Below are 16926 nucleotides of genomic sequence, written 5' to 3'. Positions count from 1 at the left end.
AGGGAAACAAGATCTACATTTCACAAGACTACAGTAAAGAGACGGTGGACTTAAGGAAAGCTTTCCTTGCACTACGGTCACAACTGCGATCATTGGGTCACCAGTATGGTTTTGTTGGTCCGGCCAAATTCAAAGTGACTATCCAAGGAGTATCCCACATTTTTACGGATCCAACTAAGCTCAAACGCGTGCTGAATAATGCAGAAGAAGCGCGCATGGATGTACCAGCAACAGAGGCGGCTGGTGCATCTGGTACTGGCTAAAAGTGACTAGAAGTGACTAGAAGTGTCTAGAGATTGACACGCATTTTTCTTTCCAGGTTGCCTCTCTTCCCCAAATGTTTATTCACTAAGGTCTACTTTGCTGTTGGCAACACTTGACGAACTTGCAGATTAACCCTTACTGTTTAGGGTTCGAGATTGCTAACTTACTTTGTGAGGGTGAGGTAAGTCACCACACAGTATTACAGTGAAATGGTGGCAACAGACCTGGTTGTATTGGTAGCGCAATTTAACAGATATTGATGTATCATGATGTGATTTCCTCCTAATACATGTCAGCAAACAGGTTATCATATAATGTCTCAACTAGGCTTACATGGGATGTTGTCTCTTAGGAGTAATGCCAATGCTACCTTACCTTACCTTACTTACATTATACATAGTACCGTTGGATTTTCTCAGACACTCAGATACTCAGAGACACTTAGGGATACTCTAGAATACCAAAGCTTGACAGACTGTATAAGTTGTGCACTATATGTCCTAAATATAGACGCAATGGGCTGCCCGAGCCACTTAGGATTCCAGTTAAAATTGTTTGAGAACTAGAAATCTAATGTAGCTCTCATTATATGTCAATTTAAAAGTTGCTATGGAGTTGCTATGGAGGTGAAGTTCGCTGTTGTTGTTCCTGAATCGCCATGTCCTATTTCTATAATTGGGGTGGGAAGGGTGGGTTGAGGGAGAGGGTGGGGGAGTCGGGAGGGGAGGAGGGAAGGGGTTGGGTATGAGATGTTTTTTTCTGTTTCTTTTTGTCTCAACTATTACTTTAATTCGTACTGGTACTTACGCTCACAAGTTAATTTGGATGCAAAATAGCCCCGGAGTTTCTTACCGAGCCCTACCGGAGAGGCGGACCATAGCGGGGAAGTCACAGTGGAGGTTGACCGAGGGATTGTATAAGGAGTCTGTCAAAAACCAGGATAGTAGCAACCAAAGGTCTGATATACTCAGACACACATGTCCAATCGCTGACCATATATGTTCTGACACACAATTAAGATGACACAAGTAATTGATACACCCGTAAGATCTACAACACTCAGTAACTTGAAAATAGTATCACTTAATGTGAAGGGTTTAAACCAACCTGTTAAACGTCAGAAAATTCTGGAATACCTTCGTAGGCAGAAAAGTGACATCGCCTTGCTCCAGGAATCGAAGTTAGAGGCCAAACTACTTCACACACTAAGGAAAACATTTTTCACAGAGGTAGTGGGATCCGAAGCCATTAAAAAGAAGAATGGGGTAGTGACATTGATCGCTAGGAAGGCTAATGTAGAAGTCATTTCATCAACAACTGACACTAAAGGCAGATGGGTCACGACCAAATTACTTTAAGATGACACCGAGTTCTATATCACGAACGTCTATGCCCCAAACACATGCGATCTATCATTCTGGTCAGAGCTCACAAAGTAGATGGACTCTGTCCCTGACACAGCGGTACACATTCTAGAAGGGGATTTTAATTTACCGGTTGACTCCACCCTAGACAGGGACTCTAAATGCCCGTTTGGCAGCAGTAGGGCACATAAGGCCTTCACCAAACTCTGTAGCAGATTCAATATGGTAGACTCATGGTGTATACAAAATCCGGATGGCTGGGACTACACATTCTACTCACTTCCACATGATTCATTCTCACGAATCGACTACTTATTCATTACTAAAAATGCCTTAGCTAGAATTGAAGACACAAGTATAGAAGCGAGGGTCATATCAGATCATTCATGCATTTCGCTCACGGTGTCTAATATAAAGCCGACTCTTCGCCAATCCTTATGGCGGCTAAATGATGAAATTCTAGGAGATGAGAAACACATAAAATCAATTGAAGATGCAATAAAGGATTATCTAACGGACAACAAAAGAGGGGAAACTACTGATTACACCGTTGGGAGGCCCTGAAGAGTACTATACGTGGCGTAATCATTAAACTCAAATCCGCCATAAATAAAAACTACAACGCAGCCTTGGAGACATTAGAGGTGGACATTGCTGCATTAGAGGCCAGCTATATACAGAACAGGTCTGAAGTGACTCTTAATAAACTAACTAACCAAAAATATGCATACAATAAAATTAATGGTGAAAGGGCTGGGGTATGGTTGGACAGAAGGAAACGCTACAAGGTCTGCAAATCTAACAAGGCGGGGAAGGGTTTAGCGGCGTACCTGAAATTTAAGCTGCAGAAGAACACAATCAACTCATTATTGGATGACAAGGGAACGTCCTGCTCCGACCCACTTAAAATTGCTGACATATTCAAGGATTTTTACAAACGTCTATACGCGAAAAACAAGAATATAGATAAAGATAAGGTTAAACGCTACTTAGATAAATGTGATCTGCCCACCCTCCCTCCAGACGACCAGGAGGTGTCAGAGGTTATAAAATCACTCAGATGCGGTAAAGCCCCAGGACCTGATGGATTCACGGCAAAATTTTACAAATGCTTCTCCTCTACGTTGGCACTGCCCTTGCTTCATATGTTCCATGAAATTAGCGAAACGGGAAAGGTTAAAGGTACACTGGCGGAGGCTGTCATAGCGGTCCTGCCAAAGGAGGGCAAAGATCCGAAGTTCCCAAAAAACTACAGACCCATCTCGCTCATCAATTTAGACTGTAAGCTTCTAGCCTCAATCCTAGCAAACCGAATCCAGAAAATCTTACCGAAAATTATCCATCCCTCACAAGCTGGCTTTCTGAAAAACAGACTCTCCAGCGACAATACTAGAATATTAGCACATGTCCTTGAAAAGTCAAAACTCCTCTCCACTCCCACTGTAGCGATAACACTTGACGCAGAAAAAGCCTTTGACAAGGTAGACTGGACTTTCTTGGAGGCAGTATTAAATAAATTTAGCTTAGGTCCAACATTCATAAAACTGGTCATGTCCCTCTACTCCTGTCCCTCGGCCAGAGTTCGAGCGGGTGGTGCCTTCTCCTCGCCTTTCAAATTAAAACAGGGCACAAGACAGGGTTGCCCCTTGTCCCCTTCGCTTTTCTTATTTGCCATAGAACCCTTCCTGTACCAGATACGTAATAACAGTACAATCCGCGGAAACCCCTTTAACGACTGCGTCATCAAACTTACAGCATACGCTGATGACGTTCTGGTCATGTCTGAGAAAGCGGATGAGGCAATACCTGCCCTGATGAAAACCATTGAGGAATTCTCGAAGGCTTCTGGATACTCCTTGAATAAGGACAAAACTGAGGTTAAACTTTTGAATAGTGTAGGAAGTAAGGAGATACTGGGGAACTCTGGTTTAACGTGGCAGCCGGACTGCTTTAAATATCTGGGATTAGATTTTGACAAAGACCTAATTACGACATTACGAGTCAACGAGGATCGCCTCCTAAACAAAATAACAAAATTACTAGATGGTTGGTCCCCTAAGTTTTTATCGTGGTGGGGGAGAGCTGAAACGCTGAAGATGATGGTAACAACCTTGATAAATTATCTGGCGAGCATGCTCCCCATGACGTTCACGGATGACTTCCTGCGCAAAATAGATAAACTGTTTGGAACATTTCTGTGGCAGGGGAAGAAGCCCAGGGTATCTATGAAAAAGCTGCAGCTTACTAAGGAAAAAGGCGGCCTGGGGCTTCCCAACTTTAGAAACTACCAGACAGCATTCTTGTGCAAGCAGGGAGCAGCCTGGTTCGTCGAGGGGCCATGCTATACCCCATTGTGGATAGATATAGAGAAAGCTATAATAGGCAAAGCACCGCTCAAAGCACTACTTACCATGGATCTAGCGCATCTCCCCCACTCTAAATATATCTTATTGAACACTAGAAGAGCTCTTCTAAGGCTAGATCAAGCTCAATCGTCCGGCCCAAGAATAAAAAACACTACCTCCATTGCCTTATGGCATAACTCAGCCATTAGAATTAATGGGGAATCACTCCACTGGGATCATTGGTCGTTAAAAGGCATAAACATGGTCTCTGACCTATATGATGGACGCACACCACTTCCATACTCGGAGATTCAGGCAACTCACTGCCTTACACCAATGGACTTCTACGCTTTCCTAAAGCTAAAGACGGTCCTTGCCCCACGTCCACTTAAACCCCTTGAGCCATGGCTTAATTCACAACTAACGCGTCTCCTAGCTGCAGGTCATTTCGTATCGAAGGTCTATAAACTACTTATCCCAAAAGCCGGGAAAGCACAAAAACCTAATGAAGTAAAATGGAAGGAGGAACCCAATAACACAGGTATTCAATTTGCCTGGGATAGAATCAATGCTACAGCTCTTGTGAACAAAGTCTCCCCAATCCTATCGCAAACAAAATTCATGTTGATCAACCGGGTGTTCTGGACACCCCAAAAACTATTTAAACTCAAACTGAGAGATTCCCCAAAATGCTGGAACTGCAATCAGGCCGACGGTGATTTGTCCCACATGTTTTTCCATTGCCCCTCCCTAAAACACTATTGGAATAACATGTTCAACTGCATAGAACATATTTTTAAAATCAAGCCACAGAGAGAATTTATCTATGTCATCCTAGGTGCTTTGGATCAAACGGTCACTAACGAGTATGATAGACAACTGCTAGACCTACTCCTCACCCTAGCATGCAAGGTCGTGTAAATGGAAGGCTGCTGGGGAAGTATCCTTCAAGATGTGGCGTGAGTGGGTCTCTTGCATCAAAGGAGTAGACAATAATGCCCTTCAATCTTCTCCTTGGCGTGCATCAACAAAAAAACTCTGGAAATCTCTTGATGCCTCCTCCTTTGATCCTCCCTAGAGAGATACTGGTCCCTCTTGCTTCTATGTATGTGTATATGCTCAGGGTGATGTAATTACTAGCTTACTTTCTTCCTCACTTACTGCTGCGAATCCGTTGGAAACCCAGCATGGGCTATATTCGAATTCTTAAGTAATGTACCAATGTTTATACCAACTGAACATTCCTCGTAGTACCTGCGTATTTGTACCATGCATTATGTATTTTATATTATATATTTTATTTATCCATCTACTTATTTATTTCATTTATCCACTCACTTGATATATGTTTGGTTCAGAGTATATACAATCTACTTGGCTGTACGCTACAAGTATCACGTCATAGTTGTACATCTTCGCAAGATTCTTTAGTACATCATCTGTGTAGTTAAGCAGGAGCCAAACGTATCCACATGTCCTGTATGTAAATGTTGTACTATGCCTTTCGTTCTTTTTCTTTGTATGCTTCTTATGTTCTTTTTTCAATAAAAAAGATTTGAACTCAAAAAAAAAAATGCCATTTTGTAACTTTCATATGTGCTGTATGAAGCACCACACATGAAAGTTACAGATTTGCATTTTAGGATGGTTTATGTGCAGGAAGGGACACCTTCCTACACATAACCAATTCTCCCCTGCACATAGACACCCTTGCACTAAGTTTGTGAAATTTAGCGCCATCGTAGGGGAAAACACAAAGCTGCACCACATTCTTGTAAATATGATGCAGCTTTGCGTTTTCGAAGTGGCGGAGCATGTAGTTAAGCTCAGGAGGCTAACATCATGCTCCGCCACTTTGTCGTACATATGGCCCTGAATCTATTAGGTTTCGGTATAGAAAGACATACATAGTGCTCAAGTGACCACAAACACCTGTTCACAGTGTATATTAAAAAAAGGAACAGCGCAAATTTTGTAGCTGGAGAACTGTATATTTCAGGCTAGATACACAACTGTCTTTCAGAAAACAAACACGTTTTCAATGCGAGTCAATTTGCAGTTGGAGCTTAAATGTGCCCTTAACTAATATTTAATACAAAACACAGCTTCGCCAAGGTGTGAAGTCACAAGACAGAAGAACTGACATGATACTTTGTTGAGGCGAGTCATAATGTATTTGTATGTCATAATTTTGAGTTTTTTTTATAATTGTTGCCCAATTTATTTAATCAATATTCAATGTAACATTTGATTGAAATAATGAAAATACAATAAGGTTTTCTTTACACATCAATGCACTTTGCTTACTTTTCTGGAATGTCGAGGAACTCCTCTGTTGGCTTTGCCTCCTTTAACCCGCTATTGACTGTTGTAGGCTGATAAAACAAAACAAAACAAAACAAAAACACAAACTGCATCATTACGGCGATATCTTCTGCAAGAGGAGAACAAGATATTCTGCAACAGGCGATAGATTCTGGAGGCTGGAGGCTGATCTTTCTTTCAGAGGTTTACATATCTGATGGTAGCCACGCCCACTCGCCTTCCTTCTCTCTATTGGCTTAAAGCACACGACAAGCATCGCCTTCCTTTCCAGCACAGCTACAGCTAAACATGAGCACAGCAAGAGTTAAACATGAAAGAACACAATTGACTGGCATGACTTTAGGCATCCTAGATCACATTCCTTTCACGTAGGCAATGGCAAGCGCTTCAGATTTATATAACCCAGCTGAATTAAGGTTTGTGACAAGAATAAAGTAAGTGCAACCAACTCACATACACATTTCATTTTGAAGAATATTCTTTCTGTACCCACCCTTCTTTTCGCTTCAGTTGTGCATGGGAGAAAGGTCCGACTGGGTTAGAAAAAGACCCTGGCAGCAAATTAAAACAGACCCATAAACAGCCAAAAATACAGTCCACACACTGACCCTTGAGACCAGCTCCTTGGGCACTCCCTGATTGAACTATAGGCCACTCCAACCCTGTGTGGGGGCGGTGAACAGTGCATAATCTGTAGAAGTGTGGAAGATTTTGTTTGTTTGAGGAGTCCCCTGCTGGCACTGCTGAGTGCTGGGGCTGGTGAATCCTCAGGCTACCTAGTTTCTGACTTCGAATCTAACCTCTTCCTTGCAGTATCCTGCACTTCCGTCTCTTCTTAATCTTGCAAGTTATTTCCTATCCCTGTTCTTTCCCTTTGCCGCTGTGTTCCTGTCTTTCTTTTCTTCTGCTTTTCTCTCTTTTGCTCTGGGTCACTGGAGGCTCGCCCAAGGCAGCACAGGCAGCATATGTTGCCCCTATCCTGCCTTCTCCTTCTGTCTCTGAGAGACCCATCTAGACTTGTAAATCACTCAAGAATGATCGTTTCCAGATGCGACCATAGTCAGCTCTACAGCTGTTTGTGTCGGAGCTGTTTTCTGGTTAGTACCAAGATGTGAAGTCACAAGACAGAAGAACTAGAGCATTTCACAATATTATTTATTTTCATTGTCTTAATAAAATACTTTCAAATTAAATATGAGAAAAATATATTTGACGATACATGTAGAGTAATGAAGGCGAGCAGTTATGTTCGATACTCTTTAAGATATGCAGGAAAAGAGTGTCCCTACATGTTTGCATATAGTGGTATAATTGATGTGCTTAATGGATACAGGTCACTCTGGTGTATATTCACAAGAACGTGTGATAACTACCGCAAGAGTAGCGTAACGCAACTTTCAAAATCGCAGCCCATCCCGGTGAAATAACCCAGTGTCAACGTGGAATTCACAACACAGCAGTAGCATGCAATAGTGTGCCAAAACCACGGAGAATGTCAGTGATACAACCACCTCGATGGAGACAAAAACACAAACCAAAACACCAAAAAAGATGCATTGGGCCTAAGCGCAATGAAGAAACCAGAGATAAGAAGCCCCAGGTCTGCAACACACACCTGTTAGGTGGGAAAAATCACCATAAAAGTAGAAAAACAAGCAAACACAAACTGACCAACACCTAAGCACCATGGAGGCAGCCGGAGCAGGTGCAGAGGACGAGCGCAACCCCACAAGCACACCGGACAACCAGTCCGGGACCTCGGGGACTGGAAAGGGCAAGGACAGAGAGAAGAGGAAGACGAAGTTCAGTCCACAGGCGAACAGGATCATCGTCACGGAGGTGATGGAACACCATCACCAACTGTTCGTCACCTCCAACATGTCATTGGGCACCAATACCGGAATATGGTGGGACATCTTGGACAAGGTGAATGTCAGGAGGGAGCACAGGAGGACAATGGACGAGGTCAAGAGGCGATGGAATGACATCAAGCGGCCGACCAGGGAGAAACTCACCACCAACTGGAAGGCAGCAATGCAGACTGGAGGTGGGGGCCCAGCACCACAGCTCGAGCTGGATGACCTGGAGGAACTGATATCGACAGTCATCAGTGTGGAGACAGAGGCCGGAGTCGGGGGATCAGACACTGCTCGACAGGGCACAACACAACTACAATAGGGTGAGTGACCACGAGATACTGGGGGATGGAAGGAGATGGGCATAATGGCACACATGCACAATCAAGCAGATGACTCAGGGTATTCGCCCAGATCTACAGACTATCACAATGCACAATGCCATGCTGTCTGAATGTCAACGTGTAACATGCGGCTACTCACATGTGGAAACATCGTAATACACCATCTCCCCTTCACATCACAGGGGCCCCCTCACCACCTCCTGCAGAGCAGTTCCAGTCACTCTTCACTGATGACAAGGAGGACAACACCAGCATCGAGGCCCAAGCCATCCAAGACATCATGGACCTCATCCACAGATCACCTCCAGGATCAGGGCAGGCCAGCTGCATCGAGGAGACCCCACCCACCACCCAAAGCACCCAGCAGGAGGCACCCACAGCCCCGGCACCCCCCACTACCCTCAGGAACAACACATAGCCTTCAAACTCAGTGTGCTGCAGTGCCAGAGGGAGACCTCAGAGCAGGTCCGCTTGGGCTTCGGCAACATGGCAACTAAACTTGACGCCATCCTTGGCTGTGTAGCCCCGTTACATGGTCTCTAACGAGCCCTGACTGATATCGCTGAAGCCATGACTGATGGTGCAGGACTACTGGCTCAGTTTACCATTCTCACCTGGGCCCATAAACATTCACAATTTGAACTGGTAATCCAATTTTTCTTCCTGCCTATCAGAGATTTATTCACCTTAGGTCTTATACCTGTACCATGACTTACTAAATCCTTGTCACTTATGCTTGAAGTCCTAATTCTAATGGATCAAAAAAAGGAGTTAGAATAATAGGTAGAGAATAACATTTACGTTTATGAAAATAACCACAGACTCGGGAAAGTTTTAAACACTTTATCTATGCAATATTAGTCAGATGCCATAACAATGAGATTAGGGACTTTGCAAGTAAGAAAATAATTATTAAAGCATAAATCTTGTGAGACTTTAAGCAAATACCTTTAGACATTGGTAGATTGGAAGGGTGAGAAAGAGAATTGGTACAAGGACATACCACACAGATTATATTTACCTAGAATGGTTCGCGGACCAACCCTGGCCATGGGCTAGGGCAAGAAAGGGCTCCCGACTAATCAGGTGCCAACTGGACAGGACAGGTGCAGGACAGGATAAGTAAACTCCGCTAAGTGCAATGCCAGCATCACACCCCTCTCTGCTGCTACTCTCGTTCCACTTCTGGGTGACAGAGTCTTCTCCCTCAGCAATTTCCCGATTCTTCTTTCAGAGTGCTCGACCAGCCCTCTGAGGTCTGCGGCATCCACGACTCTTCTCCAGCATACGTTGGGTCAGTGACAGGTCTGTGACAAGTCGGACAAGCTAACTAACTAAACCTACCTTACTTATATCATTTTCCAGGGTATGTACCACCCCCCAATGTTGCAAATATGTGTATTCCCTTCATTTGATTGGTCAGAAAGGCGAGGAGAGGTCATCACACCATACCAGTATGAGATAATTTCTATTTGATGTAATTGATCAATGTTCCCGCCATAATTTACTTTCCCATGATTTTTATTGCACCCAGCAATATTAGCTGCAATTCATATACAATGTTTTAAATACAGTCAGTATTTCTTCCTCTATTAGGGTCACACAGTCAGGTTCCCAGGAACGGTACACAGTCAAAATATCGAGTTTTAAATTTCGACCTACCAAAATATCGTGTCTGAAATTTCGAAGGCACAGAATTTCGATGTTAAGAATATCGTAGGACAGAATATCGACCCTAAGGTAAGTAAAATCGAAGTTAGTAATATCGATAATATATATATCGATGTAACAAATTTCGATGTCACTAATATCGATATTTGTATTATTTTTATGTTTTTTATTATGTATGTGTTATATGTTTCTGTTAAATATTATAATTAATTTATATTATATGTGTAATATTTTTATATATTAATTCATTTATTTTTAAGTAAATTATATGTTTTAGTACCGGAGCGGGTTGTGGGTTTATAGGGGAATAGGGTGGGAAGTAATTTAATTGTAAATAATTAATGATTATTTTTATGTATAATTAATTTGTTATTTAATTAATATTTGGCAATTAATTATTTTGATTGATAAATTAATTATTTAATTGGTAATTAATGTTAAATTTTATTAAATGTTATGTTTTAGTACTGGAGCGTGTTGTGGGTTTATAGGGGAATAGGGTGGGAAGTAATGTAATTGTAATTAATTCATTTTTTATGTATAATTTCTTTTGTAATTACTTATTAATTGTCAATTAATTATTTCATTGATTAATTAATTAATTAATTGGCAATTAATGTTAATTTAAATTAAATGTTATGTTTTAGTACCGGAGCGTGTTGTGGGTTTATAGGGGTATTGGGTGGGAAGTAATTTAATTGTAAATATGGATAATTAGTGTATTAATTAATTATTAATTGGCAATTAAATATTTTATTACATAATTAATTTATTTAATTGGCAATTAATATTTGTAATTTGTAAATATTTTTTATTCAGTACAAAAATTCATAAATTAATTGGTAAACAATGTTTTTAAAAATTTTGTATTTTGTATATTGTTTCTTTATTGTTTTTTAATTGTGATTTAAATTTAAAAAATATATATTATTTTTATGATAAATAGTTTATTTTTTATATTTATTATTTGATAAGTAATATTTAATAATTAATATTTATTGGTGTTTGTTGTTAATTTATTGTCAATTAATTATTCAAATGTAATTGGTTTTATTAACTATTAATAGTTTTTTATTGGTGTTGATGTATTAAAAAATGTATTATACATTATTTCAAATCTAAACATTATTTATAAGTAGTTTAAAATAAAATTCTATGCTATTAAACGCTTTCCCTACTGTTGCACCCTTTGGAGTTGGAATAGTAATTTTTCCCCCTACGCTATCCAGAGGTTTCCCTACCGTTGCACCCTCTGGAGTTGGAATATTTATTTTTCCCCTACGCTATCCAACACTTTCCCTACTGTTGCACCCTTTGGAGTTGGAATAGTAATTTTTACCCCTACACTATCCAACGCTTTCCCTACTGTTGCACTCTCTGGAGTGGGAATAGTAATTTCCCCCCCTACGCTATCCAACGTTTTCCCTACTGTTGCACCCTCTGGAGTTCGAATAGTAATTTTTCCACCTACGCTATCCAACGCTTTCCCTACTGTTGCACTCACTAGAGTGGGAATAGTAATTTTTACCCCTACACTATCCAATGCTTTCCCTACTGTTGAATCCTTTGGATTTGAAATTGTAATTTTTACTCTTACGCTATCCAACGCTTTCCCTAATGTTGCACACTCTGGAGTTTGAATATAAATTTTTACCCTTACGCTATCCAATATTATTTATATTTATTTATGTATTTAATATGTTACATAATGTTGTATTTAATTAATTTTTAAAATATTGAAAGTATTTTTAATTGTTTTTATGTATTAAATATAATTATGTATTATTATTTATGTTATTATTTTATGAGTGTTGATGTATTTGTAATTTATAGTATTTGTTAATATTGTTTAATTAATTTAAAAATATATATATTATTATTAATTAAGTATATAATATATATTGTATGTTTATTTTTAATTAAATGTTTAATATTAAATATGTATTATTTATTCATTTTAAACATTATAACATATTTTTAAATAAGTTTAAATTATATATAAGTATTATGTATTTAATTTAACATTTTAAATGTTACAAAAAAACGATATTTTTTATTACGATATTTTTAACATCGATAATTTAGTTTAGATATTTTTGTACTTACCATGGTGTCGATATATTTGCCTTCGATATTCCAGAGTCGATATTTTGTCTGTTGATATTCTGACCCTCGATATTCTGTCATAGATTCCCCAGGAACATTTCGGGTAAGACAGGACTTTGGCAGCAGTTCAATGACACTGCTTCAAGGTTTTCTGTGTTCATGTGCGCAGACGCAGCCTTTTCAAAATGGAGTTTGCGACAGCCTTGAGGCCCAAATACGAGCTAATAATAAAGTCAAAGAGAGACATGTTAGAATACGAAAGTAAATGAATGTATAGTATACCACTTATTTCTACTCTAACCCCATTACTTTATTTTAACTGTAGCATTAGTAGTCAAGCAGGACATACAAAGTTTAGTTTGAGCAGGAGCATGTGCATTAGTATGTGAAGCATGAAGCGGCCATCTTTGGCACTAGTGCGCAGCTGCAAAGAATTTCCACCAAAAGTATAGATACATCACACTACGTAGCTGTAGCAGACGCATGCGCAGAAAGGTTCCAGTGTTTTCGGCGGCCATATAAGGACACTCGAGTTACTGTTAATAAAAGCACATAGTCAAACTTCCCCTTGATACTAAAATGTCATGAACTGCAATTATTTGTAATCACAAAACATGTTGATTAATAGGTTACATGTTATTTCAAGAGGATTGAATACAAGCAAGTTTCTTTACATTTGAAACCTTGCTCCAACATGACGCAGAGAGAAGAACACCTGTCCGCTCGGAGTGGCTCCAGCGATACCAGCCGTGAGCTGCCACAGATGCGGAGGCTCATGGAGGACATGGTGCGGATGGAGGCAGAAAGGATGGCAGCCACTGCTGAACATCAGTGGAATGTAGCTGGTATATACCATGCCCTGCAGATCCTTATAATGGCATTGTTGCCACAAGGCATCTACATCTCCACCGCCTGTTGTGGCCATGCCTCCCTGTGTGGCAGGCCTAACCACTCTGGCACCTGAGGTGTTAGGGCATCCATGTGTGGCAGGCCTAACCACTCCGCCACCTGAGGTGTCAGTGCCTCCATGTGCGGCAGACAGATAACCTCTGGCACCTGAAGGGGCAGTGCCACACAGTGCGGCAGACAGACCACCTCTGGGTCCTGAGGTGTCAGTGCCACACAGTGCCGCAGCCGATATAGCAACACCCCCAGGTGGGGAAGGGCACATATCCGGGGATGAGGACGTGGATGGGCCTGTGATCAGAAGGGCTTAGTAGCATTCATTTTCGGAACCTGGCCTGTTCCTGGTTGGACCTGCACATGGCCTCATTACCTTTACACTGAACCCCGATTCACTCAGATGCACTCACCTTGGGCAGCGACATGGACCGCCAAATCCTGTTTGATGACCAATGACGAATGGGACCAGACTGCGAACGGCACCCCTCCTCTTCCGCCATACTTTTCTTCCATGGATGGACTCTAGCTGGCCCTCCATGGGCCCATATAGTGTGGTGTATCCAGCAGTGCCCTGTACCGCTCCAGCTGCAGAAAAGCACTGGATGTGCAATAAACATCCAGTGATGAACTGCTGTGTCATGTCTTTCCTCATTCATGTAAGTATGTGTGTGTGAATGTAGGGACAGTGATTTCCCTTGCATCAATGATGCACATCCTGTGGGTTGGCAGGTAGAGGGTGCAGCATAACAATTTGTGTAAAGGGTCCCGTGGACACCACAACAGGGAAAAATGCAGCAGCCATTTTCTTGTCCGGACATGGACTGACCTACACCCAGTGCCCACGAGTCAAATATTGCAAGCCCTGCCCTGTTTCGGCATGGAGCAGCCCTGGCCACTCCGCTCATGCTCCCAGGGAGAGCCTCATTGCTACCTGTCGCAGGTGTACTCGCTGGTGGTGTGCAGGTCACTGGTCTAGTTATCAGCATGTCACAGCCACACCCTGAGGGCAGATTTGCACACACACCACACCACGTGGCACAGGCATCACAAGTCATGTGACCCTGCAAATATAAGGGGCCAACGACGTCACATACCCCTCTGCCAGTGGTGACGGGATGACGGACCCAAGGCCTTGAGGCACAGGCCCCACCACCACGTGGCGTGAACTAGGGTTGGACAGGGTTTGTGGCAGTGACTGCGTTGCGGCCTGCACAGGTAACCTGCCACAGGACACTGACTGGGGTTGGACAGGGTTTGTGGCAGACCCTGCATTGTAGCTGGCACAGGCACCCCATCACAGGACGGTGACTTAGGGTGCACTGAGTCATTGTAACCTTGAGCTGCTGAGCGGGTGTGCAGCCTGGATGATGGCCCATCCTGGTGGTCTGGGCTGCTCAGGATTTGTGTGCATTGCTGGACAGCAGTGTAGGCCACACCAGCATCCTGCACGGGCCTACAGCCAAGTGGCCCCGCTTCTGTGGTCACAGAGTTAGTGGCAGCCATTGGGCTGAGCGGCTGTGCAGGCTGCGATGTTGCCGGGTGCCCTATTTTATATCATTGCAAAAACAACAGTTGATGGACAGAATGTAGAACAATGTCATACATTCACCCCAGTACAGAGATCTGGGTCTAAATCCATAGTTCTTTTGCTTACCATGCCATTCCAGTTTGAACCTAGTCATATGCAAATCAGTCTTGACCATGTGCCCCATGGGAACAGTCCAGCCCAAACTGCCGAGTCAGATCCTTCCTTGTCTGGAAACAGGCATCTTAGGACCGGTTTTGGGCTTTCAGCCCACATTAGCCAGGATAGCTTGATTCCAGTGGCATGGAGAGCACGGGACTCACGTCTGAGCATAACCGTCCCACTCGTGGTGACAAATGCAAAAACAACAGTTGATGGACAGAATGCAGAACATTGTCATACATTCACCCCAGTACAGAGATCTGGGCCTAAATCCATCGTTTTTTTGCTCACCATGCCATTCCACTTTGAACCTAGCCATATGCAAATCAGTCTTGACCCTGTGCCGTATGGGGACAGTCCAGCCCGAACTACCAAGCCAGGTCCTTTCTGGACTGGAAACAAGCATCCTAGGACCGGTTTCGGTCTTTCAGCCCTCATGAGCCAGGATAGCTTGATACCATGCCATGGTGTAATATGGTCCCAGCACCAGACGTGTTACCTGGTGGCCAGCGCAGCGTGGATGCATGGTGTGGAGGGTGCCATGTCTGCGGTCCCCGTGCTTGTTCCTTGCAGCGATACATGGTGGGACCTGCAGTCTACACGCCGGTGGCGGAAGGTGAGCAGTGTTGCCCGGGTATGTGTGAGAAGATAGCCTGGCATATTGTGTCACTAGTTCTAGTGGCACCTTGCACCAGTCTAAATCGACCCTTATTGATGGTGGTTGTAAAGTCAACCTTATAGACAAGCTATCCTAGTGGTAGCATGGACCAGCAGTCTTAGGCTTAAATCCAAAGAGCAATTGATTGTTTTACCAATTATAATCCCTTGAATACCAAATGAAAGGACACCACACAAGGTATATATCAAATATATGTGTTTTTATTTCTAACACAACCCCTTTGAACTCTTTATGAGGTCAGAGGCAAAATTACATTACAAGTTACTAAATTAGCATAATATAAGTTGCACAAATACCGTTTTGCCCTCGGGGCCTCACAAACCATATACTAAAATAGTGGTATAAGAGTCACTACAAGAATAGTGAATAGGCCTAGGGAATCGCTGGGGCTACACTAAACAACCAGAGGTAAGGAAGTAGGAGGCCCACGGGAGACGCCGGCAGTGTCTAAACACAGCCGCGGGTTACCAATGACTTTGAATGGGAATCGAAGAAGTTACAAAAGTACAATTTAAGGACACTTCTGAATGGACTTGGATGGAACCCTTTTAAACTAGGACACTTCAAGAGTCAAGACCCACAGGAGCACCGGAGTACTCGAGTTACCTCACCCAGGGAAGCTGGGTGCATAGGTGTCTTTTCGTGTCGGGTTTCGTTGTCGTTTTCAATGGAGATCTGCAAAGAAGTGCTGCAGGCGACCAGAGGAAAAGTGTCCGGTGGATCCAAGGGTGGATTGAAGATCTGAAGAACCTGAAAGCAGAGGGGACAGAGTCTGGGTCACTAGCCAGTGAACAGGAAGGAACCAGGCAATATCGCATCGAATCAGGTGAAGAAGGTGAAGCTTGTCTCTTCAGCCACGAGGACCAGGAGGAGTCGATGATAACCAGGAGCTGAATTTTACTTGTCCCACAAAGGATCGAGTTGGCTGCGGTATCGGTATCCGGATTAACCAAAACAACCTTGGCAAACGCAACCCACGCAGGAAGTGAAGATTGGTTTTGAGTCAGACCAGCAAGGTATGGGACGCTTCTCCTTTGCAGGTAAGCAGGAGCAAGCCTGGAGCAGCCAGGCCAGCGATGTAAATTCAAAATGGAGTCTTCAGGGGGCTCACTAGCCAACAGACTAGGAACTGGGAAGACACGTCAAGCTGAAATGCAAAGGCAGGCCCCACGTGGCACTCATGGAGTGTGGAGGGCTGTGCTTCGGTGCAGTTGGTGCTCGGGTCTGGGACATTTTGTACCCCAATGCATAACTTCGAGTTACCTCAGGAGTCGATGCATTTAGCAAAATGCAGATGTCCAGGGTGTCCAGTCCCACGTCTCTCGTGTCCGCCACAGGTCTCAGCTTTGCTGTGGATGTGGATCGGTGTCAGAAATGTCTGG

General features: G+C 42.8%; 1 long non-coding RNA gene across 1 annotated transcript in view; it reads right to left on the bottom strand.

Annotated features, from left to right (window-relative positions):
* Nucleotides 1–6452, bottom strand: part of LOC144785394 (uncharacterized) — a 248054-nt gene extending 241602 nt beyond the window's left edge. The window contains exon 1 of the long non-coding RNA XR_013601853.1: nucleotides 6281–6452. This is a non-coding gene — a long non-coding RNA (uncharacterized LOC144785394). The remainder of the gene's footprint in view (nucleotides 1–6280) is intronic.
* Between the last annotated feature and the right edge of the window lie 10474 nt (nucleotides 6453–16926).

This window comes from Lissotriton helveticus, chromosome 10, assembly GCF_964261635.1.
Source record: "Lissotriton helveticus chromosome 10, aLisHel1.1, whole genome shotgun sequence".
In the NCBI taxonomy this organism is placed as follows: domain Eukaryota; kingdom Metazoa; phylum Chordata; class Amphibia; order Caudata; family Salamandridae; genus Lissotriton; species Lissotriton helveticus.
The sequence above is the reverse complement of the archived record's forward strand: the minus strand, read 5'-3'. Positions and strand labels throughout refer to the sequence as shown.